This window comes from Aptenodytes patagonicus, chromosome 24, assembly GCF_965638725.1.
Source record: "Aptenodytes patagonicus chromosome 24, bAptPat1.pri.cur, whole genome shotgun sequence".
Taxonomy (NCBI): domain Eukaryota; kingdom Metazoa; phylum Chordata; class Aves; order Sphenisciformes; family Spheniscidae; genus Aptenodytes; species Aptenodytes patagonicus.
Genome location: NC_134972.1, coordinates 116,361 through 141,934, shown reverse-complemented (window position 1 = coordinate 141,934; position 25,574 = coordinate 116,361). Strand labels below are relative to the sequence as shown.

The window sequence follows — 25,574 nt, the reverse complement described above, 5'->3', positions numbered from 1 at the left end:
GTCATTGGATAAACTGTGAATTAGCGGCTCTGGGATTAGCTGCAGTATGTGGATCAAAAAAAAAAAAACCCCCAAGCAAACCTCGGAGGTCTCTAGGCTGCACCCCGTTACTAAAATGAGCCAGGATGACACTGAAAGTCAAGGAGATGCGCATTTGTTGACACAGAAATAAAGGCACAAAGGCAGCACACATTCCTAGCAAACTTTGCTTTGGAGGTCTGTGAGGAAAAACGTTTTGTGTCAGCCCTCGGCACGCTACTTTGCGCCACTGGCTTTTATACCTTTGGTGTTTTGGTAGGCACTGCAAACACATGGCTTTGTCGTTACCGGTGAGAGGCTCCCGGTACCGCGACTTCAAAGGCGTTTGAGGATTGTATGATAACTTGGGGAACTGGATTTATGGCATCTTGGTCATATTTCGAGAAGCCAGTATTTTGTAGAACAAAATTCCCCTGCTAACAAAATTTTTGTCTGGTTGGGTTTTTTATGGAGCAGCTCAGTTTTGGAAATGTTTTTTTCTGCTGCAGGGTTTGTGTTTGTGCAGCAGCTGCAGGGTTTGTGATTCTCTCTAACTTATTAGTGTTAGTGCAACACCAACAGTAACAGGTTTTCCTTTGTCATCAGACTTCCATGATTGAAAGCAAAACAGGCTTTTATTCTTCAGGGATATCGGTATTTCTGATAATCAGGTTGAGAAAAGAGGGGTGGAAATAGAAAAATATAAATTTTCCCTCAGCACAAGAAAGACACGGACCTGTTGGAGCGGGTCCAGAGGAGGGCCATGAAAATGCTCAGGGGGATGGAACACCTCTGCTATGAAGAAAGGCTGAGAGAGTTGGGCTTGTTCAGCCTAGAGAAGAGAAGGCTTCGGGGAGACCTTCTTGCAGCCTGTCAGTACTTAAAGGGGGCTTCTAAAAAAGATGGGGGCAAACTTTTTAGCAGGGCCTGTTGCGACAGGACAACGGGGAACGGCTTTAAACTAAAGGGGGGTAGATTTATACTACATAGAAGGAAGAAATTTTTTATGCTGAGGGTGGTGAAGCACTGGCCCAGGTTGCCCAGAGAGGTGGTGGCTGCCCCATCCCTGGAACCATTCCAGGTCAGGTTGGACGGGGCTCTGAGCAACCTGATCTAGTTGAAGCTGTCCCTGCCCAGGGCAGGGGGGTTGGACGAGATGACCTTTGGAGGTCCCTTCCAACCCAAACTATTCTATGATTCTATGAGATACCCCTTGCAACAGAAGTATTAAGGAGTTCAATTTATTAAGTTAATCAAAATACTGCTAAAGGAAACTTGATCACAGTCTATCCCCACAGGGGGAAGTTATGTGACTATAAAGGGCTTCGTATTCTGAAGAGATAATGAAGTAACAATTTCTGATAGCTGGAAGTTCTCTAGGAAAAAACCCATCTCATGCTAGAAATCAGGTGCAAACTCTTACAAATGAGTAAGTATTTGGAGAAATTGCTACAGTAGTTCGCAATTGCCTCCATTTGTAAGAGCGTTATGTTTTGTTGATGTAAAGCACGACGTGCGAGACCGTTGTCATTGTCATTTTGTGCTTGCTTCCAGGCTGTGTTTTTGACAGTTTAACAGTGAAGTTCTGCTACCACATTTCCTCCTGGACTTATCAGGGATGCCTCATTAACATGGATCTTGAACTCTCACCACTGCTGAGTTTTGCGACGTGCATTGCCACCGTGACCCACTTTCCTTTCTTAGATAAAAGCTGCCCACAAAGCATCATCACTTTCATTCTCCTCTCCATCCCCACATGTTCTTCTTCCAAAACACGTTATCCCTCTCAATGAATTCTTGTGTGTGGTTGTTGCCATAAGTTACTGGTCTGCTTAAAAAAAAAAAAAGCCTCCAACTGAGATTTCAGAAGAATGGAAGTCATAATGAGAAAAAAGAAACCATAAAGCAAAAGTTAATGGCTGCAGACACACAACCACAGGTCTCCCTGCAGGTTCTGGTACATTAACTAGTGCAGAGATAAAGAGGCATGCTGTTGCTGTTTTCTTTTTTAAAGCTGCTGTTCTACTTAGTTTCACTTGGGAACCGGCCACGAATGGAAACCCAGACTGCCAGTCACTGAGAGGCAAACGGCATTTTTGAAATCCAGGAGCTCTACATGGCTGAAGAACTTGCTTGAACTTTAGTGCCTGTCTCTCCTCTTAGCACATTCATCTTTCGAATGCCCCGGTGAGAGGAGAGAGGAATGGAAGTGCTGTCCCCCACCTTCTCCTCCCCTTTCAGCCGGGCAGAGAGAGCGCTTATATGGCCTGACACAAAATGGTATTACCGATCTCAGCAAACTGCTCTTGTCTACGAAGAGATATTAGCTTGAGCCCCAGAAGCAGCATCATTATGGTACTTTGCCTGGGATAATTATCTTCTTAACATGGGTAATTAGGCTGGTTGCCACACTGTGCTGACTCAGCTATGCTGTGCTTGCCTGTGGATCGTGCTCAGCTCAGAGCTAACGTGAGGATCCGTGCTGCACAGACCCATTACAGGGTAAAGCCCAGCCCCTCGGAGGCATTGGAGGGCTTCTGTCAGAGTAGGCTGCTGAACTGGGTCACCATTCAGGAAATTCCATCTGGAGGACTCCTGCCGTGGAGGCAGCCCGTACAGGTATGTTGTCCTGTTTAGGTTGTCCCTAAGATCAGGATAATCTGGACTGACCTTATGGGTACTGAATTCTTCTTCATGTTTAGAACATTAATTGCAGGTGGCCGGTTTTGTGGCTAAGGCGACTGATTCTGGACATCTGGGTCCATTTCTGATGCCTACCACGGATTTTGTAGCCTTGATAAATATATCAGAATCTCTTTATCTCAGTCTCTGTGTCACTGATTTTGGAGAGAAATAGCTCTTCTCTTCCTCAGCTGTCTGCCTTGTCTGTACGGTTTTTTAATATGCTGTTGGAGACTGGGATTTCCCTGGTATCGGTTCATTTTATTTTTCTGAGAGTGGTCCAGAGTCTGCAAAACTTTGCAGTTAGGGTTTTACTTGGCTTCGTGTCAAAAACCGTACACTGATTTTACATGGAAAGATTCTAGTTGGGCAGGAGGTGATAAAGCAAATTGGAGTTTGGCAAGGATTCTGGGGCTGTTAAATGCCATCAGATCTCTTAATGATCGCAAGTGCTCAGACGGCTAGTTTTGTACCCCATCCAAAACGAAATGGCGGTAGGGGTTGTGTGTGCAGATTGGAGGACAGCTGGCACAAACTACTGGGATATATTTTCTCAAGAGTCGATGAAAATCCTACCGGTACCTAAATGCGCAAACATACACGTTTCAGTCCCAACCCTTCGGCACATGTGGATGTCTCTAGCTCTTTCTAAAGTAGTTCCTTCAAGCTTGCAGCCCATGTCCAGTTAACTATTAAGCTGTGTTTGGGAGACAGCTGAGTAGCTGGTACTTCCATATCTATTACCCTGTTTCCTTTCACAGCTGAAAGTCCCTTTTCCTTCCTGGTTTAGAACTTGCTCGTGGTAAGAAATGCTTGTGTTCTGCAGAGGTGACCCGGTTCTACACCTGCCGTTAATAAGAACTCAAGAGTTACCAGCTTTTGGCGGCACGTGTTGGACAATGACACGGAATTAATGGCAGCTAGAGGAAGTAGACAGCTGGCACAATCAGCTGGTAAGGGAACATTTTCTGCATGGTTCATTTAGATTTCACCCCTACGTCCCACGCTCAGGTTTGATTCTCAGCTGGTGTAAGTGAATTCAGTTCTGCTCATCTAAGGGAGCGTTCAGTGCTTTGTTTTGGTGAGCATCCAGCCCTCCATTACTGTCTCTCCACTGAAATGCCATCAACGTTCCAGCTAGATTCTTCTATCAGTTCCATCCGGATTTTTTTCCCCTGCCTTACAGTAGGAAGAGCTCTGTTGGACTTGACAAAGTATCACCAAAGGGGAAGAATAACAAAGTGAGATGAGTCGGGACTCTCGGTCCGCTGGGACTGAGCAAGTGCAGCTCACTCGTGAGCTCAGCTCGTGTCTCATGAACTTGCAGCTAAAGAAAACTGCCCTTCGTATTTGCAGTATCTATCCACAAATAGCTGATCTCGTGAGATTTTAAAGCAGCATCCTTTAATAAACCTGCTATTAGAAAGCCATCTCCTTGATAACTAAATTAGTCAATGGGTTTGTTTATGTGGGACACTCGGGAAAGTGTGAATTTAAGTTGACCTAGTTTAACTTGACCAAAGTTAAATTATATTGAACTTCTGCGTAGACCCCCTAATTCAGAATTAAGTAGGCTTAATTTGCTTCTGTAATTGTTTTGATTTTCAAATGTTTTGTTACTGGTTGCAGTTGCAATACTTTCTGTGCTTGCACAGACACAGAGACGCACGCCCCTTCCCTTTAGCCTCAAAGTTCAGCTCCATCGGAGGTGAGAACTTGGAGAGAGCGCAGGGGTAGCCTGAGCCGAGATTTACGGACTGCAGATAGCTGCGCGTATGGAAAGAGAATTGTTTTGGTCTTCAGTCTTGCTTAGGCGCGGTCAGCGCTACAAGAAAGCAGGATCTTGGTTTTATGAAGCAAATTCCCAGACTTCATAGAGTTCAAGCAAGCTTTTTCCCTCTTCTGCCTGCCTGAATCCTGCAACTAGGAGGAAACTGGGGCGGGGGGGACTCCCCCTTCATAACATTTCTGGCATTGATGCTGGAGTAACGTTAACTACAAACTGCCAACTTGACTCTCCACCGCTTTCACAAGGTTGTGCACTCATTTTGCACAAGTACATAAAATCTCTCCCTGAGGTGAAAAGCAGGGAGAAATCAGATGCGCAGCACACCTCTGAAAGCTTGCTGTCCCTTAATCCTCTAACCTAATTTGCTGCCGCCTTTAATATAACCTCTGCATTGGCAGCCGTGTGAGAGAGACTGAATACTAAGGGGAAAAAACCTCAGGTCTGAGTGTAATGCTTTTCTAGATTTTCTGCTTTTGAAAACTCAATAGAAAAGCAAAGGGCTAAGACGATTTCTTTAATGTAGGAGAGACTTTCCAACAGAGAGATAAATAGGTCTCACCTCTCCCATTCTCTGCTACAAATCAGAAACAACTCCCCCGGAGCTAATGATGTACTCGCAATATACTAGTATGAAAGGGGGATTTTGGCACTTGCGTGTTGCTGGGTTTTAATTCACGCAAATGAACAGACTCTGGCAGGTTTTAACCCCCTTGGCTCAACTGTATGCGAGGCATGTCGTGGCGCATTTGTGTGTGAAACCGGTACACACGAGAACTTTCTGGGATCACGGACCTCCCTTTTAAATACTGAGGACAAAATCTTGAGCTGGCGTTGAACGGTGTCAGTCCTTTGATTTGGGTGAGTGCTGATTTACACCAGTCTCACCTCTGCGCTGGCAGGGAGAAATTATGGGCGTTGGTTCTCATTTTCTGAAAAAAGCACCTTTATATTCCTTTGGCAAAATAGAGAGGTCTTTGCCTGTCATTTATCTCCAGTTTGAGATGGCTGTAAAGTAGTTTTGTAGAAATGAGATTCGGAAAGAGCCAGGCACTTGCTTTCTCCTAACATGAAGTAACGATTTCTGCTTCTTAATTTTGTATTTGATCGTGGGGAGTGGCTGCTGGTGCCATTTCCTGACCAGTTCCGTTAAATTCATTCGTGACAAAATATTCATTTCTATTGTGCCCCCAAAGTCCAAACCTGGTAACACCCACAGATGTTACTGAAGTCTCGGAAATCTGGGTTCCTCCGTATAGCTTTCACTCCTCAAACAACTGTCTTCTCAGGTCTTACCCTAAAGAGAGGTGAGAGGGGAGATTTAGTCTGTTGCCGACATTGCTCGGCGGCATCGGATTTAAAAAAAAAAAGCGCAAGAAACTAGTGGGCTTTTGTGATGCAAGAAGCCGCTGTGGGATGTTAGATTTCCTTACCCGATAGATTCGTCACAGGATACGTGGCGGTTTCTACCCCTTTGAAAGACGCCCAGTGTTAACTTTTTGTCACCCTCATCCTGTAACTCCAGATGTGCTTTATTCTGACTCATTTTTCTGAAATTAGTTGAGCTCTTGGTTTTCATGATATCGGAATGTGATGTTGAAAGAAACTATTTTTGTCCTAATACTTCATTAAGGGTTGTACGGGAATTTTCATTGTTTTCTCTAGGGTTTATTTCATCATACTTTTCCTCTGTGACTAGGTATTTTCTTCCTTTCTAAGATAAACAGTAGTGATCTTTTCAATATCTGTGGCATTGGCATTAAAAAAAAAGGCTTTAAATCATCCTATAAAATGAAATAGAAAATGTTGGCTGCGGTATACAAGTCTGCTGGAGAGCTTCTAAAACCCTATAGAAAGGTTATCATTTTCTAGAACAAATACAGGCTCTTAATGCACTTTCTAGAAAATCCTATTGGGCTTCATTCCTATTAAATTCTATAGGACTGAAGATGCCCCTAAGGATTATTCTGATAACAGCAAGAGACCATTTTGCTGGGTAATGTATCTTTAGCTGGGCTGCTTTCAAGCTTGCTTTTTTGCAATTATCTGGTAAAACTTTATCACCCTTCTTTAATTTCTCAGCTGTCTTTCCCATTCTGAAAAATGCTGATGAGATCTCTCTTTCTGAATTTTGGATTATAAGGCTGTCAGAAGTGTAAATATTTTATAGGTGATGATTCGGCTTTCCAATAAATTAGCACTTCTTGAAATCCCCTAGAACCTTTTGGGCCAGGTTGATAAAATGTTGTCAGTTATTGTACCAGCACGTTGCTTCTGCATTCGCTGCTCTGCCCTTCCGCTGCGGAAACGTGCGTGACATCTAACGGCAATTTGCTTTCTTTTGTATCTCTGAGCGGTGGCCTGAAGGATCCCTTTCATGAGGTGTTTTCATAGGTGGCGAAGGAAATGCTATGCGTTGACACTGGCTATTTCTCCCTGCTGCTTCTCTGCTGTGGTGCAAGTGCCGGTTAGTCCCTTCTCTTTCGGTAGCAAAGGGCTTGGTGTACCCTTCTTCTCAAGCTCCAAAGTGCCCCACGCTGTGGAAATGGGGGCAAGATCCATTCAGACTACTTTAGATCTATCTTAAATGCTCCGACTCATTCCTTTAGCAGTACCGCCCTCTTCCCCTGTAAAGGGAGCCTAAGGTTCTTTGCTCAAATCCACTGAGCTTCACCTAAATTAGATGCCTGAAGTATCCATGATGTGAAACCCTTCTCCAGTGATCACAGCTCAGAGGGAGTGGCGGTTCTGCCTAGGCTCACGCTGCACGACATCTTTTCAAATGAACCGAACATCAGGACATAATGGCAGTCCTCTGTGTGCCATATGTTGAGTGCAGCTGGTATGTGGCACCATCACTGAAGCAGGTAATTTACTGCAGGAAGAAGAAACAGGCTGCGCGTGCCAATTTATCAAGGTTAAAAACAGTGGCAATGAAGAGACCGTGGAAAGGGATGGTGTAGAAAGATCTGGAGAATTTCTTCTGAGGGGGAATAACTCCAGAACAATTCCTTCCATCGCTCTGTGGGGCCCTGATTTATTCCCCCAAGGAGGAAGGTGAGGACTGCACTAGACAAGCCTATAGGATTCCAGTACATTTACTGGAGGTGGGAACTCCATCTGATGCTCCAGACCTTGGCATCATCGCCAGGGTTTTTTTGCAGGGACCTGCGCGTAAAAGAGATGAGATACATCTATATGTGTGAACTTAAAAGGGAGGAGGCGGATTTGGATCGTAGTCTTACCTTGGGAAACAGAAGTGTGATGCACTGATAAGATGCAGCACTGTAAGACTGGGAAGACTTGTGTTCCTTCTGTAATTCATGATGTTAATGTTTATTTACTCCATTGATTTAGCTTGTAGGTTAATCCAAGTGGGGACTGTCTCTATCCATGGGGGTGTGTTTGGCCTAGGGGGGCCCCAGCCTTTCCTGCAATGTTTATGCTCCATTGAAGAGCAGATTTATTACAATTGCACGAAATAATAGATTTCATCAAACGTCCAGTTTTGTGAGGGTGCTCTTTATTCTCTAATTTCCACAGCAGTGAATCCTACTTTGTATCCTCATGTTGCCTTGTTGAAGTAGAAAATTGGCAGCTGACCTGGATGTAAAATGTAAGAAACGGCAATATATTCCCTGAATGATCACGTCTAGCACCTTTCAAAAGGTAAACATGTCTAGCACATGCTTACCTCTTATTCCCTGGGTAGGCTGAAATATGTCTGAACACGTCACGTTGTTATTAAGGCACCAGCAATAATGTTGAGCAACATGACATAATTAGAATAAATCTGAGTGTGTTAGGAGAGAAGAATCACCATTTCTCAGAAATGTCATTAAAAAATCTTATTTCATTGCAATATTCTCATCCGAAGTACCATCCTAGCTCATTTTGGCACATTGGAAATGAATCATTGGCTCTGATTGTCTAGTCTAGGAATTCCCATACATCAACATCCTTCTAAGAAATGGCAAGAAATACAAGAAAGCAAAATTAACTTTCAGACACCCTTATTCAATCCTCTGTACCTACCTTAGATGAGATTAGGGATTTCGTTTCCCTGGCCAGACCCTAAGATTTTTTCCTATTATTAAAGATAACCAAACAACAGCCTAACACGATATATGTCGGGATCTTTCATAAAGCCTGATTTTATCTTGCAAGATAATCTTACTTCTTCATTAGGAGCTATATGGCTATTTTGGGCTGGTGCCCGAAGGATGAACATTCACCACTGAAAAGAACAAACCTGCACGGTCTGAAACAGAAAATTTGTTAGTTAGTCCTTTATTGGCTTATCTATGTTGGTGGCAACTAAGTTTTTTTCAGATAGGACTCTCTTCCCCCCCCCCCCTTTAAGTCTAAAGCACAGAGTCCATGAGCTAATATCCTGAACTGATGTAAAATTGATTCCGTAACCTTTAGAAAAATAAAATGACTTTACAAGGATAAGAGGAAGCAACTTAGCAAAAACAGGTAGACAATACCATGCCTTCCCTCCTTCTGTGGGTTCAGTTTAGTATGATTAACTTCATCCAGGAGAATGTGCATCATTTGACAGCTGAGATGCAAGGTCCCGTAGTGGCTCTTCTAGTCTAAAAACAAAGACGGAGCTCTAAGTTCAGGCCTCCGGCAGAGATTAGCTAGCAAAGGCATCAGGACAGAGCCCACAGCAAGTTATTTAATTCCCCCACACACTCATCACCTCTATCCAAATGCTTTGAGCTTACTTCGAAAACAGCCGTTTTGTTCCTTCCTTCAAGACAGTTTGGGTTCTTTTACTCTCCTTTTCTCCCCTACTAACTAAATCATATTGGACGTTTCACACTGAACACACTGATAGTCTCTAAGATATCAAATGCTTTATCCCTAGGAGCCCCCTAGGAGTTGCTTTTTTTAATGGATTAACTATGACAGGGACTGCACTCCCACAGTTTTTAAAATATACAATAAGTATATTACATACTTTTAAAGCTATAAATAAGATTTATACACAACCCATGGGGATTTTCCATTAAAACTTCATAAATCACATTGTACATTATCCTTCTTAATCCTCAGCCTTGCAGTGTTAGTCACCAGAAAATATATTTAACCCTGTATAAAATTCATGATAAGCACATATAAAGAATGTTAACGAGAGCTTTTATGTGCTCTGTATTTTCTTATCCTAATGCATTTTTTTTTTTTCCTGGCAATTATTTGTAACAGTAGCAGTTATCTCTTGGCCTCGCTTTATTAACTGAAAACCCAGGTGCTCTGCCTAGAATCGGTCCAGTACAGACCAGCAGAATAAGCTTGTCCTGCGTTACCCTCTCTTTAGCTGGAGGGGTCCCTGTTGTTTGGTGCTAGGAGAAGGCGACTTTCCGATTCCACGTCTCGTTTGCTCTGGCCCTACTGATTAAGCTCTTCCCTTCTAGTGAATGGCAGAAGAGGAGGAGCGCTGCCCTAATTGTATCATATTGAACTGCCTTCAGCTATTTGGCCTGCTTAGTATGTCGCAGGATTCAGAACAGCGGGGACTGCCGTTGTCTCTGCCCCCTCGGCAGTGGTGTTCCATAAGGGCTATTTAATTCGCTTTTATGCCCTCTTAATATTTTGGGAACAGAACAAAAATGAGGCTCTATGTGGTAGGATCTTGTCACTTGAACCATTGAAGTGAAAAGCTCCGTGATCTCCGTGTGCTCCTCTTTTTGGTGCCGGAGAAAGGAGGGTGTTCAAGCGTGTAAAGGGTGCTCCTAGCCCTAAAGCTTTCGTTATGTTGCAGATCCTCCAAAGTTGCGTTGGCGATTCGGAGAAAGCGCGTCTGTGTAAGAACCAAATCGTACTTGGGATTTTCAGTTTACATAGGTGATTGTCAGTTTAAAGCTTTAAAGGGCTTAGTTAGATGAGGATTCATTAAGCTGCAGCTGTTAGCGCGTAGTTGCACATAGCTGTTAGTACGTGGGGGTTTTTTTTTTAAACTCACATATGTGGGTTTTCCTCTGTTGACTAGAAGTTGAAGGAGATGTATTTATTCCCATCATATATACACATAATTTTAAATTCACAGCAATTTCACTAAGATAAAACTGGAATTGCCTGTGCCCTGGTGTTGGTTTCATCAGACAAACTGAAAGCAATGCATCCTAATGAGGCGCTCTAAGAGATCTGTTGTTATCTCTGTGATTATGGAGACATTAAGTGAACCTGGTTTTTGTCTTTTCTACAGCTGAGCGGACGTGTTTTGCTGTTACTGACCTAAAACAGTCAGAACAGAATGATCAAGCTTCCTTCTGGGCTGCGGATGCCCTGTGAAGGGAACTACTCATCCTTATTTTAAAAGGTCTTCACAGCTTGGTCCTGCTTGCGCTGTCATCTCTTCTGCTCTGCCTCGTCACCCATCCGTGCCCTTCCCAACCCTCATGCCGGCCTTTCTCAGCAGCCCAAGTTCTCCGCAAACGCTTTTGTCCTCTCTGCAAAAACCCCTTGCAGCGCCCTCAAAACCCACTCCACCTTCTGCCTTCTGCTCTCGCCCAACAGCTCTGTGACGGTGCCTGGTTCACTCTTCTCACATCTGTAACCCCGAGGTGGGTGATGGAAGACTTTGGCCCAACTTTGCACCGCTGCGATTTCAAGTGACTCGGGAAGCCTTAGCTCAGATCTGCGCTCGCAGCTGTGAGCGTAGCTTGCGTAGGCCTGCCCGAGCTAGCTTTGAACCACCTAACCGGGATAGCGACGGCAGCGCATCCGCAGCAGAACTCATACAGGAGGCAAGGTCGTTATCTGAGCTCTTAGCTCCTTGGTGCCTACCGCAGTCACTTTGAACAAGTCTGGGTGAGGTGCTGGTGTGCTCTAGGTGCAGCATAGCAATACTTGCTCAGCCAGAGGATGAGGAGCAAAATTAGAGTCCTTCGGGCTTTGCTGCTTCGAGTCGGTGTGGTACTGCAATCCCTGACTCTCACCACAAAACCCTAAAGCCTGGCCAGAGTTGTGAGGTCGTTTTCTTCACACAGTCTGTGGCTATTTTCCACGATGTCAGTGGCAACAGTTCTTCTGCAGCTGGAACTGGTGGCTTCAGGGCCTTTTTTTGGGTTGACCTTTTCATGCCTCAGTAAAGGGGATGAAGCTGTCGTGAGAATCTAAGTGTGAGTGATGACAGAGCAGCTGGCTGGCTGTGTCTGCTTGAAACACTGAAAATAATTGTCTGTTGTTACCTTGTACTCCTCACCCCATCTATCTGTTGATTGGTTTTAGCTGTTATCTCCGCTTTTCATGCATTTAGGCTGTAAGCTCTTTAAAACCAGGACCGTCTCTTCCCACTCGGAAGAGTGGAAGGGAAGGATGCGTGCAAAGTAGGCGCGATATGCAGTCATAGTCTTCCAGTGAAACCTGGTCACCTGCAATGTGATATTCGAGCAAATGTGTTGCTTCAGTGTGTTTAATGGTGTTCAGGAGGATGCCGTACAGAAAATAATGACAACGTTCTTGAACACCAGGATGCTTTTAAAACACTGGAACATGCAGTGCAGCTGCCTCCCCACCAGGAGCCACTGGCAATCTGACTTAATTAACAGATCCCTTCACGTTTTACAGCGGGGATGTTGTTTTGTAGAAAAGCATCATCCTTAGTGCTGGGAAGAGTGGTGCCTCAGCACCACAGAGACAAGCAGCAATCGGGATTTTGCTTTAGAGGCTTTCAGAAACAAGCAGCTCTGATTAGCTTATTGCCAGCCCAGCCAAAATAATAATTCATCAGGCTTGGAAAGCTCCGTTAAGGAGGAAGACAGGAGGAGCTTCGTGTTTTACAGGTGTGTTGGAGGACAGGCAGTTATTTCGTAACAGAGGATGGCAGCCTAGATGCTGTGGCGCTGGGTGGGGTAGATCCTGCCCCGATTTAGATGGCAGGGGTAGACTTGCATGATTATCCTCAGCTGAATGGCAACTCCTCTTTTGCTGGTTCTGTCAGGAAAGCGTGCCTCTATCTGATTATGTAAATGATGTTTTTTCTCACCAAAAGGAAACAAGATCGAGATTATAAGACTAAACCTTGTGAAGAACTAAAGAGCAGAACCACGCCAATAGGGACTATGCCAATACCTGTCCAAGACAACCTGCAGTCTAAAGATGAGATGCAGTCTAGAGATGAAAGAAGCAGTGGAGTTGTGGAGTGATGGGTTGGTTTTGGGGTTTTTTTTTACTTGAAAGTGAGAAACTAAGGTAAGTATAGAACCTGTTCGTGCCTCTGTTTAGGTAGGAACTCTTACGTGCTGATCTACAGTGCTTGCTTAATCAATGTGACAATAGTCTGGGGATGGGTACCCAAAATTACAGCATGAGAAATTCCTGTGGGGGACTTGTTGAGTGTCTGGTTGTGCTCCCGTCATAGGTGAGGGATGGGATTCCAGTGCGATGTGGGAGACAGCAGAGAAAATGAGAAGGTGACACTGGGAGATGTTTGTTGCTCTACGGCACGGTACCTATTAGCCCAGAAGACATCTATTTTTATTGAAGAAAAAAAACGACATATCTTCCTTAGCTTTACAGAGCTGTATGTCAATTCTTGCTCAAAGGTGAGAAGGTTGCCCGGAAGAATCATTGGCAGCTGGCAGCGTAACGGGAAGGTAGCCAGCTGATATCACACTGGGTGAACCACTTGAGAAGTACTGGCATTTGTGCAATGGCATCTGCTTATGCAGCCCATCAAAAGGTGCCAGATGCTGTCTGTGCAATAATAGCTTCTCCGGTTTGGCATTTGTGTCCTACAATTTACAGCTCTGCCTCATAAATGTGGGGAGGGGACAATCCCATGCTGCTGAGCAGAAACTCGACTCGGCTAGGTGATCTCTGTCTGAAAGTGCCTTGTCTGATCCCAGGTAAACTCTCTCCCCATCTACAGAGCAACTGGAGATCTCTGGAGATTCCTGACATGGCTTCCATGTCTTCAGGATTGCCACGACCTCAGTGCATTGGACCAGTTTGTTTAGCATTGAAGTTTGGGGGGAATTCTCTTTTGTTTCGTAGATCTTGCACATAGGAAAGTGGATTGATTTACAGGACAGCTTGTGTGAACTTCTGCCCTTGTCATCTACGCTGGCCTCCATCATCTTCAGTTCTAGCGGCAAATTTTGAAGAGATTGTCTAGCAGTAATTAAAGAGGGACAAACGTTGCAAGGCCATGTAATGGTACCTGACTTGGGGTTTTGGTTGCCTTTGTGAAGGGGGGGGTCACTGATTTGCCCGCTCTTTTCTTTCCCACGCTCCAAGAGTAAATATACCTGAAAAATATAAACGTGCATAAGATGAAAAGGCACAGGTCAAAATGTTTCATTAAGCAAGATCAGTATCTTTCACCCATTTTAAAGATCAGGAGGACAGAGGTACCTCCATTAGGATAAAATAGATTGTTCATCATGGATTTCTTTTTTGGTTTACCCTGTGAAAAAGGGTATTTGCCATACATAAAATGTGTGGTTATTTTCTCCGCTTAACGAGTGCAGGGCAAAAACATTTGGTTTTATATACTGACATTCCAAAGGTCAGAAAATTCAGGAGTGAGTGCAATATTTCAATGTACTGGTCAGATATTTGTGACTCACGGTGCAACAGTAATATTTTCCCTTTGGGATCTGATGCAGGAAACTAATATGGCTAATGAAGGACTTAGAGGGCTAATAAGCCCTAAATCAGGCTTCCCAGCCTTTTAATTATGCTGCATAATTATTGGAGATTTGCCATCATCTTTTTAAACTGGTTGATTAATAGGTAGCTTAGCCAATCCACATAGCAACCTATTTACGCTTCACTGATGATTGACTATCAGCTGAAAAATTACAGAGGCATTGGCTAAGCAGAAAAAAAACATTAGTCGCTTGTTTGTATGACGCACATTTATCATGTGTGTCAAACCTCAGCAGAGGTTAAGTTTGGTTTCTTGCTTTTAAGAGGTCAGGAGGTGGTCTGTTTGTCAGCCCAGGCTCTTCGAAGAGAACCTGAGGCAACCTAAGTACCTACAGAAGGGGCAAGACGTTAGAGCAAGAGGCAGTAGTCGTCCTGGGCGAGGGAGACGGAGCTACTGCTACCATTTCCGAATGAAGCCCAAAGGCAGATGAACCCTGGTTGGGATGGGATGAGAGGAAGAGGGACGGGGCTGCCTTGCTGCATGGCTGCTGCTGCGCCACTGAATGTATTTGGTGGTGCGAAGGGAGGGACGACTGGTCCTTTAACTTCGCCGTCTGTCTTCTCCCCACCTTTAAATCTATGCCTGCTCCTGACCCACTGAAGACCTTACGTTTCAGCCTTTTGCAGGACTGGGGTTTAACTGGCTTTTAGGCAAGTCATTTAGGGAGTGCGTGAGCTTGTCCGTACTGCTCGGGTGGGTGAACTAGCTTTCTTTAAATGAGCCTCTGCAGAGCGTCGTGCTGCTCTGGATAGGTGTCTTGAGTGGATCCCTCTGCTGCTCTTAGCCCACAGCATATGCACGACTTAAAGATGAACTGGAAATTATTTTTTACTCTTTCCAACGACCCATTTTTCCTATTTTTTTTTTTTTTTTACATAAATGCATATACAGTTTGGGAGAATTCAGAGCAGCTATTGAATAAACCTGCTTTTTTATGATTCTGTGTGGTACAAGGAGGGAACGCTTTTGTTTTTATATGAGAGTTCAAATGTGTTATTAGATGCAAAGCCCATTTAAAATCTGTATCCTGCCAGCAGTAGAACTCACTACTACTTGTGCCTGATCCTTGGCTAATGCATGCTTTGATGCTTCTGCTGAATTCATTTGAGCTAGGCTGCTCCGAGCAGATCTGACCCATCTTATTTAAATGGTACTGCCTGATTTCTTATATATATTGAATTCTACTCTGAAATCACGTGTGTTTTAAATTGTTATGTATGCTGTTTAGGGATTGCGACAGACTAGCGCATTGCGATCAAAGAGGTTAGGATTTTAATACCTTTTCCACCTGTATCCCTCTTTGGACAAAGCATGCCAAGGTAATTACATCTTGGAAAATATTTTTGTGCTGAATAATTCCGTCGAAGTGGAACATATTCTCTGTGCAAGCTGAGCGCTCCGCACTGCTTGCATCTTGGTGGGGCTTTTGGCCTTGTTTTGGCCTTTGCGTAGGAATGTAATTCAGCCTCACTACTGCTAGGAGCAGCTACATTTCACGAGCGCATTTCAGTTTTCTCCAGTGGATTAGTTACTTCCATCTTTCTTGTTCGCTCTAGGAGCTGGAAGTCTGCGGCACAGGCTCTGTCATTCATTCTGCGATAAGCCTGGTAAACCACTCAGCGTTATTTTTGACTACCGATCATGCAAGCTGTTCTGCAGCAAAAACGTCAGTGCGGATATGTTTTAAAACATTGCCGCTGTGCATATTCACATATGCCGTTTTAAAATTCCCCTCCGCAAGACATTTTTGGCAGTGAAAAGCCAACCGCTGAAATGTTTGTAGGAAGCAAACATAAGATGTGGGCACGCAGGCAGGACTGAAATGTGTCTAGTTAACCATGGCAATGAGGAAGTATGAGAAGTGCCTTTTGCATTTTCTCTTTCGAGCTGGCCATCTCTAGGCTCTCCCACTTGCTTCTGACCTTTTTATTTCATGTTTTCACCTATGGCTGAACATCAGAAGTGTTTACTGTCCCCGAACAAGGCTTATGGACTGGTAATTCCCTATTTATATAACAGCCTGTGTACATAGATTTAAACAGCTCTTGATCTTTATCGACAATAAGACCACGGGCTTCACGTAGAACACGGTCATTTTAACTACCTGTTTGGGATGTTTTCAGGGATTTTTGTTTGTGTGTCAACTTCTGACATTTGTTAGGGTGCAGATCCTCCGATAATTGTGTGTTTGGTTAATGCCACGTTGTTCAGCTCTGTTGATGCTGGTCAAGCTAAGCCCTTAGTTAAGTGATAGACAGAGCAGAGGCAGCGTTGCCCTGATCTGCAGAGCTAACTATCAAGAAAGGCATTTTTTTCTTTTTCAAGAGCGGTTTAGATTTGTGGTTCTGGTTCCTGGCTCAATCCCTAGTTTTAACAGCTCTTTGGGTAACAGGTAAGACTTGAGACTCTCTGTTCAAATGGAACCAAAATTCCAACTAAATGTAATTGGCCTCCGTAATGAAAATGCCTGTCAAATGTCAGCCAGAAATGATTTTTTTTTTTTAATGTCCATATTATAAACCTTGAATATAAGAGGTTGTAGCAGAACTGCTGACAGGCTCTTAACTGCAGTGGCAAGAACAGCAGTATAATATAGTGTGACAGAGAAATAGATTTTTCCATGTACAGGACGTGTGTGTTGGTAGAATAGGTTGGACCAAAATTACCACACAAAATTGATTAGATCATCATGTAATGAGAATCATAATTTTAGCGGTGACTTTTTGACATGATCTTGACAACATAATTAACCTGGGAGGTGTTGAGGCAATGAAAATAGAAAAGAAACCTATGTAGTTATTGGCAATAAAATATAAAAAAAAATGTTAGAGAATAATAAAAAGCTTAATCTTTTGCCTTCCTAGCATATTATCGTAATTGCACCTTTTAGACCATTGCCCCAAATCCTGTTGCTGTCCTAAATTTGAAGCCTTTTTTGAAGAATCGTATTCTGTATATTGCTTTGCATGTTCAGAATTGCAGGCAGGCTAATCAGTGGATTTTTACCACGCCTAGTTAAATTACATAGCTGTTTGGAGAATTAAGTAATGTGTATTATTAAGGAAAAGGTGAAATTAGGTAAGCAATGCTCAGCGAAGAGGAAATTATATTACTCATAACTGATGGTCTTAATGGAAATGTGTCCATAAAGTTGCAGTATGACTTGAATTACCGCTTTTGGCAGCTGAGGTAATGCAGCTTTTAATTACCCTGATTTAGGTCAGATAATGGATGCACGTATGTTATATTTTTATTATTGTTATTTATTTATTACAACATTGTAATTTTATAGAGTATCTTCATAAACCTGCCTTCTGGCTGAATAAATATTAATGCTCTCTAAACATACTCTACATAGGGCATTTGTTGTACAGAAAGTAGAGCAAATAACTGTCCCAAATGTCTGTTTTCACCTTCCTTCCCTCCATGTGTGCATCTTCACCTCTGGGACAGCTTTTAGCACTGCAGGGGCTCCACGGGGAGGGAGAGATACTACTTCCAGTTCCCCGTTAGCCCTGCAACCTCTTTGGTCACTGACACCAATATGAAGAAGGGAATTTGCAGTGTCCTCCATCTGTTTTGCGCAACCCTGATGGAAAAGAATACAGAAGACGCAGATCAGTAGGACGGGATTGTTGTGTGGTCCATGCGCACTTTTGGATTTGGATGCAGAGAGGTTTGGCAGGAGGGTTTCAAAGGCTTTCCCAAGGTACCTGACTTCTTCAGCCTTTCTTCAGCTCTCAGATCCGGAGTAAACTGCAAGACCTCTGTTAAAGACAGCACTGAGAAGTACCACATCTTATCCGTGGATAAGCCCCACCTCTTCAGTCTACAGAAAGGATGAATCGAATTTCAACCCTACAAATTCCTCCCTTTGTAGAGGACGGACCCCCTTGTGCCATGCTGACTCATCCTTAAAATCACAGCCCCTGTACTATTTAGGAACTTGACTGTGGATACGAAGCTGTGTTTCCCTGTGACACCTCTGGATTAAGGACAATGAAACCTCCTCCGTAGCTTAGCAGATCAAGGTAAAGCCTTTAACAGCTGGGAGGAGCTTGAATAATATGAGGCCGGATCGGTAAGGTAGATCCGTGGTGGATCTCCTTCTGGTCTGTTCCCGTATACGACACAGATTAAAGAGGATCTTCCTCTCTTTCCTCTCCCACCCCAGCTACCTGGTGTTCTCGATGGCCTTTGGGAAGGAGGGAGGAAAGTCTCATGCAGTTCTGCCTGTGATTTGATGGGGAGTATAATGTTTAACCTGTAAGAACAACCGGCTGCCAGCAGACCTCGCTGTACGTGAAGTTGTGATGCAAACTTAATCAGCTTGAAAAGTGCTGCTAGCACAATATATGCCACCTCTTCAGCCTATAAATAATTGTGAATGACTAGGCTAGCTATTTTTCAATCGTGAGCACAGGGTGAAGTTAACCCCTGCATGGAGGAGCCAGCATAAGGGTGACTTGTAAAATAGGGTTTCCTAAGCTGGTTTTGCTCTGGTCCTTTGCACAACGTCAAGATGCTCTAAACACCCTTTTCGCACCTCCCTCTGCCTTTTGTCTGGTGATCTCAAAGCGCTCCACAGTAGGAACCAATTAAGCCTCAGAACATCCCCAGGAGGTGGACAAGGGACATCAACTGAGCTGCCGCCCAGCGGAAAAATCACAACTGCCCAGAACAACTCTGGAGGCAGGAGTTAGAAGGGACGCTAGCCCTGCCCAGGGATACTGCCTCAGGAGTGGTTTTGCTGGCGAACGGTTGCGGTTGGTCTCGGCTGTGGCAATCAGGCAGGAGGAGGCAGGGGCCAGTGTGAATGGAGGTGTGAGTATGTGGATTTCTGTTGCTGAATTTGTGGAGGTCACGGTGAGCCCCTGGCTCTGTATCAGGGCAACGCCAGCCTACGTCCCCTGTCCAGTAGCATGAAGAGCGTAATACACTTGAAGCTGAATATAGCTGAGTGGGTGGGGAAACCTGTGGTTAGTGCTAATGACTGACTAATATAGTGTGTATATCTACTCTATGCATTTTTTTAACCATCCCATTGCTTCCCATGCTCCACTACCTGCAAAAGGTGGTTGTTTAGATTGAGAACGTTTGGTGGAAAAGGCTGCCGTATGGCCAGAGCTTTTTAGAGCATCTCACGCAATAGGACCCGACTTCTGACTGCCACTGGGCTTAGTTAATAAAAATCAGTGGGTGATGAGGCATTGTGCGATGCCATTAGCAGATGATGTGCTTTGTATATGGAAGGTCAGGAATTGTTGGCGTTTCAAGAAATGGAATTGGGAAAAGAAAATGAAGCTGTTGTGAAATGTTCTCCTCTGTAAGTGGCTCCGTTTTCCTGTGAGGGATCTGGCCTTCCTCCTGTTCTTCCAGTGTTCATTGTAGGAGTCCAGAAGGAAAAGCAGATGTTTTCCTTTCAATTTTAAGGAAAGCAATGCCCCCATGGTTCCATTTAATCTCTAGTCTCTTCCTAGCCCAGCGGGGAGAGGTAAGCTTGGGGGGCACAGAGGAGAACAGAAGCAATCCCACACCCTCGCCAAAGGGATGGGATGAAGGATCCAATTACTTGGCCTGCTTTTGCAATCCTGCGACTCCAGTCTCTCGTGCTGGGATCCAGCCTCTCCGCCTTTGACAGCAGCAGCAGGAGAAAGAGGCACCTGGGGAGCTGGAAATAGAGCTTAAAGCTGAATTTTATACGTGTTAGCAGGAATGATAAGGTGAGGGGGTGGAAGGAAGACATTGCAGAGCCTGTCATTATATATTGACATGGTATCTGATCTTACCATCAAAAATGTGGTTAGGGAGAGAAGGATTTAATATAAATATGTGAGATATATACACATATATGCATTTACATGTATATGAATACGTGCATATCATATGATATGCATATATCATATGCACCCAAATGAGCTGCATATATTATTATTAGGGGGAGTGATCTAGAAACACGTTTTGTAGTCTATCGACATACATTTTGCAATCCATAAATCAGACTTTCAGTGATGTGCAATACAGCTGAATATTCGAGATAAATGCAACTTTCAAGCAATGATTTCTAAATCAAAACGAAGCATTTAAAATTCACTGGCAGCTTTTATAAATCAGTGACCCAAGATGTAAAACCCCAAGCACTGGGATGTGTGTATTTTTAATTTCACCTTGTAAATCACAGTGGTAGGAAGCGAGAGAGAGGGAGAAAGATTGTGTTTCTTAAATGTTTATTTGTAGAGGTGCCCCATGCAGAGAAACACAAGGAGAAAGGCTGCATCGTTCCTTCAGCTGAGCTTGAATTTAGCTAGAAAAAGCTTTGCAACAAAGCTGTGATACCTAAGCCTGCTTAACTTGTTTTATTTTTACTTCTTCTGTTCTCTTTCCAGCTTGCAAATATGGTTTGGTAGTGGTTCAGTAAACCGGTGTTTTTGTGTTTGAAAAGGGAAGCGGTCACGAGATCCCGGGTCTGCTTTAGTTCGGTGCAGCCGCCTGTGGAGACAAACGCAGCCTCAGCTCTGTACTCGTCCAATTAAGGCAGCAAAGACGCAGCTTTCCCTGGACCGTGAGAGCTCGTGGGGCACGGGGAGTTGTTTTGTGAAAAAGCAATCATTCATACCTGTGTTTGGGATTAGCACAACGTTTTAGATGTAAACCTAGAGTGCCTGTGTGCCCCAGGAGGTCTTAAGACCACAAAACGGTCAGGACTGTGGAGTTTCTCTCTCATCCCAAAGATAAGTGGCCTGGCTGGCATCATGCATTGGTTTTTCCATGGCAAAACTTCATTGATTCCGCCAGTGTGAGTGGAAGCAGGATTAGGTACTTTCCAAACACACTCCAGCTTCTGCAAGCAGTATCACAAATGAACGTTTAGCAGTTTGAACAGATGAGGTGCACAAACGAAAGACAAATCCGTGTCGCTATTAGTTAATTAAGCAAATAGATGCCATGATCAGCGCTGGAAAAACGGGGGCAAAATTCTTCTTGTGTAACCAATATTTAGTCATAGAATATGGAAACTCAAGCTTAAGTTGAATCATAGCATAGCTCTGTTATAAAATAGTTACTATCTATTTCTGAATAGCAGTCTAACTAGATGTATACTGAGATTGGCAGCTGCCTTCCTTGCATATGCTGGGGAAAATTCAAAAGGTTTGGAGATTCATTTCAGATATTCAAGTTTGTCCTTGGCTTATTTGAAGTGTGAGAATTTTTCAGGTGTATAAAACCGAGCTGTAAATTTAGCAGAAGACAGGTTTTGTCAGAAGATGCTGCGGTTCCCACCTCTTCCCTCGTTTGGAACTAATTGGCACAAAGAAATGACCAAAGATGAAAAGAAGATACTTGACACAAAGGTGACATCAAAAGTCCATTTCAGTTTTGGTTTGACTTCGGAGCCTGGGAATGGATTCGTTTAGCTTGGCCTCAATACTGAGCAACTCCACAGCATGTCACACTAGGGGAGCTAATAATTCCTCTCTGTCCTAAATTCTATTAATTTAGCATGAGCCAGAGTCCAGCTGACTTTGGCAGGGGCTTTTGTCTTGGAATACATTAGGCTCGATTATCCTTGAATAAGAATAACGGAGATGGGACATTACCAGCCTGTTAGCCCGCATTGGCCTCTAACTTTGCGTGATGTCCTTATTTTAGCATGTCTGTCTCCACAGAGAAGTAGCTGGTGGACTTTCTTGGTTCAGGTTGCCTCCTGGAAATACGCAGGTTTCCAGAACATGAGCAGAATTGTGAAAGCAAACGCTCTTTTATGCGCGGGGGTCTTTGTAAGAGCTTCAAAGCGACTGCTTATTAGGTGGGATATCCAATAAGGGAGGGCAGTGCAATCCTTGAAAGCCCTGTTGCTGGTGGCCAGGAGAGCGTACGTTTGGCTTCATGTGCGGTTTCTTGCGCTGCTGTCCCGGCGTGCTATGCTAATTCAGGGCTGGATGGAGCCCTTGGACCCTTTGACCATTTTAATAGCTCACTCAAGTGCTAAATTTAAAGTAACTGTGGCTGCCCTGAAGGAGGGTAGTAATATTGCCGCTTCGACACTGTCTATCCTAATTTTGAGCAAATCCACCCTGTGATGCGGAATATCCAGATGGTGTCTCTTACACCTCCTCTTCACCAGCTTGGGTGTATCTTAGCACATTCTCCCTTGTCGTCCTTCCTGGCTTTGACAAGACTCAAACCCTGTTTCTTCTGTGTTTAGGTCTTGCCAGTGCAGATGGGTGAGATGTGCTTTGGAAGGCCAAAAGATGGCAATTAATGCTATTTAAAGCTAATGACCGTGGTGGTTAAGTGGAGCAAAGCAGGCAACAGGAGAGGGGAATATACCTGCTTCATAAATAATCAGGTTGGGTTTTAACCATTTCTGATTACAATATTTTTTTTTTAAATGTTGTCAAGAGGCAGATAAAGGTCAAGGTAGGAAATGAGAGGACTTATTTATTGTGTTCCTGGTAGTTGGTAGTCCGTATGCATTAGTGGCTGCTAAAGGGTACTGGAAAGTTGGGAAATGAAATTTCTTGCTGGTTAGAGGTCCTGGCATTACTGCGAAGAGCAATGAACTTTAGGACATGAAATCCTAATGGCTGCGTTTCCCGGTTTGTTCGCCGTTAGCCATGAGCTCCGTTACTGCTGTTAGAGCTGTGATATCCTGAGGCCCTAAGCAAGAAGCAGCACTGACCGAACCCTGTGTTGGAGACAATAGCGATGAACCGATGATGGATAACTACTTGTATCTCTTGCGCTAGTGAGAATATAGCATCTAGAAAGTCATGAGAGGGTATGTGTGGCATAAATGGAGATTCAGTTTCTGTTTCCTAAGCTTTTCTCAAGTTCTTTCTTTTACCCAAGACCATTTTGTCATCTTAAACATTCCTGCCGAGAGCCTTGTAGCCTCCCTTGTTTCAGGGTAAATTCAAATGAGACTGAATTAGAGAAGGAAGAACTGGAAACATCAGTCAGCTTGAGCTCCTGAAGAGGAATATGTTCAACAATGTCGATCTCTCTGCCCAAGCTTATGTAACAAGGAGAGCTGCTTGGCTGGCTCTGAAGAGCACAAAATAGTGCATTTTGTAATGCATGTGCCAGAGGAGGAGGTGTATGTAAAAAGCTCGTGCAGCTAACTGGTGTTTGTGAGGCCAGGGGAATGTCCTGCGGACAGATGCACGAACAGGGTAGATTAAACTGACAGAAGGCAGAGCCAGAGATTTTTAAATCCTTTCTTAGTGCGTTCACATTAGTGCCAACTGCCGTAGACTTGAGGAAAACAAAATGCAAGCAATTCCAGAAGGCAAGGATCCTGTGTTTACCAGGTCCCCACGGCTCTGCAGGTGTTACACGGCGAGCTGGCTCCGTAGACCGCTGTCTGCAGCAGCAAGGTGCTTCCACCGTAGGAGCGGACTGCTCCACGGTGCCTGCAGATGCTCAGATAAATCTGGAAGGTGCTGCCTGGCCGGCCGTTTCCCATGGGCTGTTTCTTGCCTCTGCGTATGGCCTTTGGCCCCTGTTGAGTTCCTGCAGGTGCGGATATGGCCAGTTGTTATTAAAATCTAGTAGGAACGTGTCAACCCTGTTACCCTGAGCTGAAAAGCATCCGACAGCGTTATCAGTTCTGAACACTCACAAATCTGGACTCAGGTGTGCTAAAACAGAAGGGGGCAGGGGGAGAGAAATGTTGGTTTTGTCCTGTTTTTTGAGACTTTAAGGTAAACTTAAATTATGTTCTCAGCCTTTTCTCTGAAGACTTAGAGGCTGTCATTAATCTAAAAAGAAAAAGGGGGGGTGGGATCCACAACAATGCTTTTTTAGGTACCAAAGCACGGCTGTATTGAATTGGCAAGGCAGCTACTGAATTTTAGGAGGTCTCGGGAGGCAATCAAGAATAGCATGGTGGCCTTTGCCCCCACATAGTTCAGTACGCCTTCAGAGTGTCTGCAGCCAGGGCTGAAACTGTACGGCAACTGAGAAAGTTTCTCTCAGGGGTCCATTTCTGATCCCTTTGCTTGTCCTTTGTCCTTTTCTAAAACTGCACCATTGAAGTTTCCTCTCTCCAGCAAAGAAATATGGTATTAGGAAGAAAGATTTGCAAAAGCCATTAATCAAACTGAGGGTCAACTGTGAGGGTCACGGGCCCTTTCAGCAGGTAGGAGGGAGAGCCCTGTTGTAAGCGCTGGCCCAGAGCGCAGCTCCGCGAGTGCAGCTGACGGGCAGCCAGCAAACGCAGCGCTTTGTGCAACCAAAGGCACGGCACTTGGCGCAACGGTTCGTGGAGAAGGGCACGCAGAAGCGGGGATCAGGAACTCTGCCGAGGACGGCATCCACGTGCTCAGCAATGGGGCTGACACCGGCCTGGTCTGGAGCAGCTAGTCCTTACCATCAGAGACCTCGATGCAGACCGAGCTGCTGTGGGAGGAGACGGCTGTGCGGGTCTTGGGCTGCGGGGAGTGCCCGGTGCCCCGCGCCGAGGCTGGGACAGGGCAGAGATGACCTCCATGCCTGCAGGAGGGGTGCGGTAGTGGAGGGTCTGTTTTGCCGTGGAAAGGAGCTGCAGGAGGAACTCGGCAGGCTGTGCGGCGTCGGAGATGATGGGAAAGAGAGCGATCAGATCTTCTCTGAGACCTTGCACTCCGAGACTTGCCTGAAGCCCCAGCTGTACTTGAGGTGGTGCAGGCAGAATCTGTGCTTAGCCAGGTGGGAAACGGAGATTCCCATCGTGATGACAGCTGGAAGCTTGTGACTTCTGGCAATGGAAGCTTTTTTTTACTGTGCGGGTGGTCAAATAGTGGAAGAGGTTGCCCAGAGAGGTTTCGTGGAGTCTCCATCCCTGAAGATATTCAAAGCCCCATCGGACAAGACTGTGAGCACCCTGCTGTAGCTTGGCCCTGCTTTCAGTAGGGGGTTGGACTAGACAGTCTGCGATGGGGCCCTTCCAACCTCAGCCGTTCTGTGTGATTCTGCCGGTGAAATTGTGGCCACCCTGTTACTGCAGGGTTCGGTGTTATTAGCTAATTAAAGATGGCTCAGAACTCTCTTACGCGTTATATTTAGTGGATAAGATTATCAGAGTCAGGTTGCCCTGCTATGCTAAAAGAGTACAGGCATTGAGGGAAAAGGAAATACTTTTTATCAGCTTAATTTCTGTAATAAATTTCCTGTGATGTTTTTCTTGCTGCTAGGGTGGGGGCTTAGTTTAAAACAGAGGTTGACTTTGAATTGTAAGCATGCTAGTCTTTTGTGGATTTTGTTTTTTATACAGATTACAAAGAAGGAACAAAGGAAGAAATGCATCTGGGCTTATATCCGATTGGATTACTGTCAACCACATCCAGCTGAGAAGGGAAAAGACAGATGTATTGACGGTCACTGAAATGAGATGGAACAAAAGACGACAACCTGAGCAGGGAAGAAAAGGTACTCTTTTAA

At 44.5% G+C, this 25,574-nt stretch overlaps 1 long non-coding RNA gene across 1 annotated transcript in view; it reads left to right on the top strand.

Moving 5' to 3' along the window:
* The first annotated feature begins 3,529 nt into the window (after nt 1-3,529).
* The window catches only part of LOC143170535 (uncharacterized), a 38,454-nt gene continuing 16,409 nt past the window's right edge, over nt 3,530-25,574 (top strand). The window contains exons 1-2 of the long non-coding RNA XR_012997064.1: nt 3,530-3,653; nt 25,408-25,562. This is a non-coding gene — a long non-coding RNA (uncharacterized LOC143170535). The remainder of the gene's footprint in view (nt 3,654-25,407; nt 25,563-25,574) is intronic.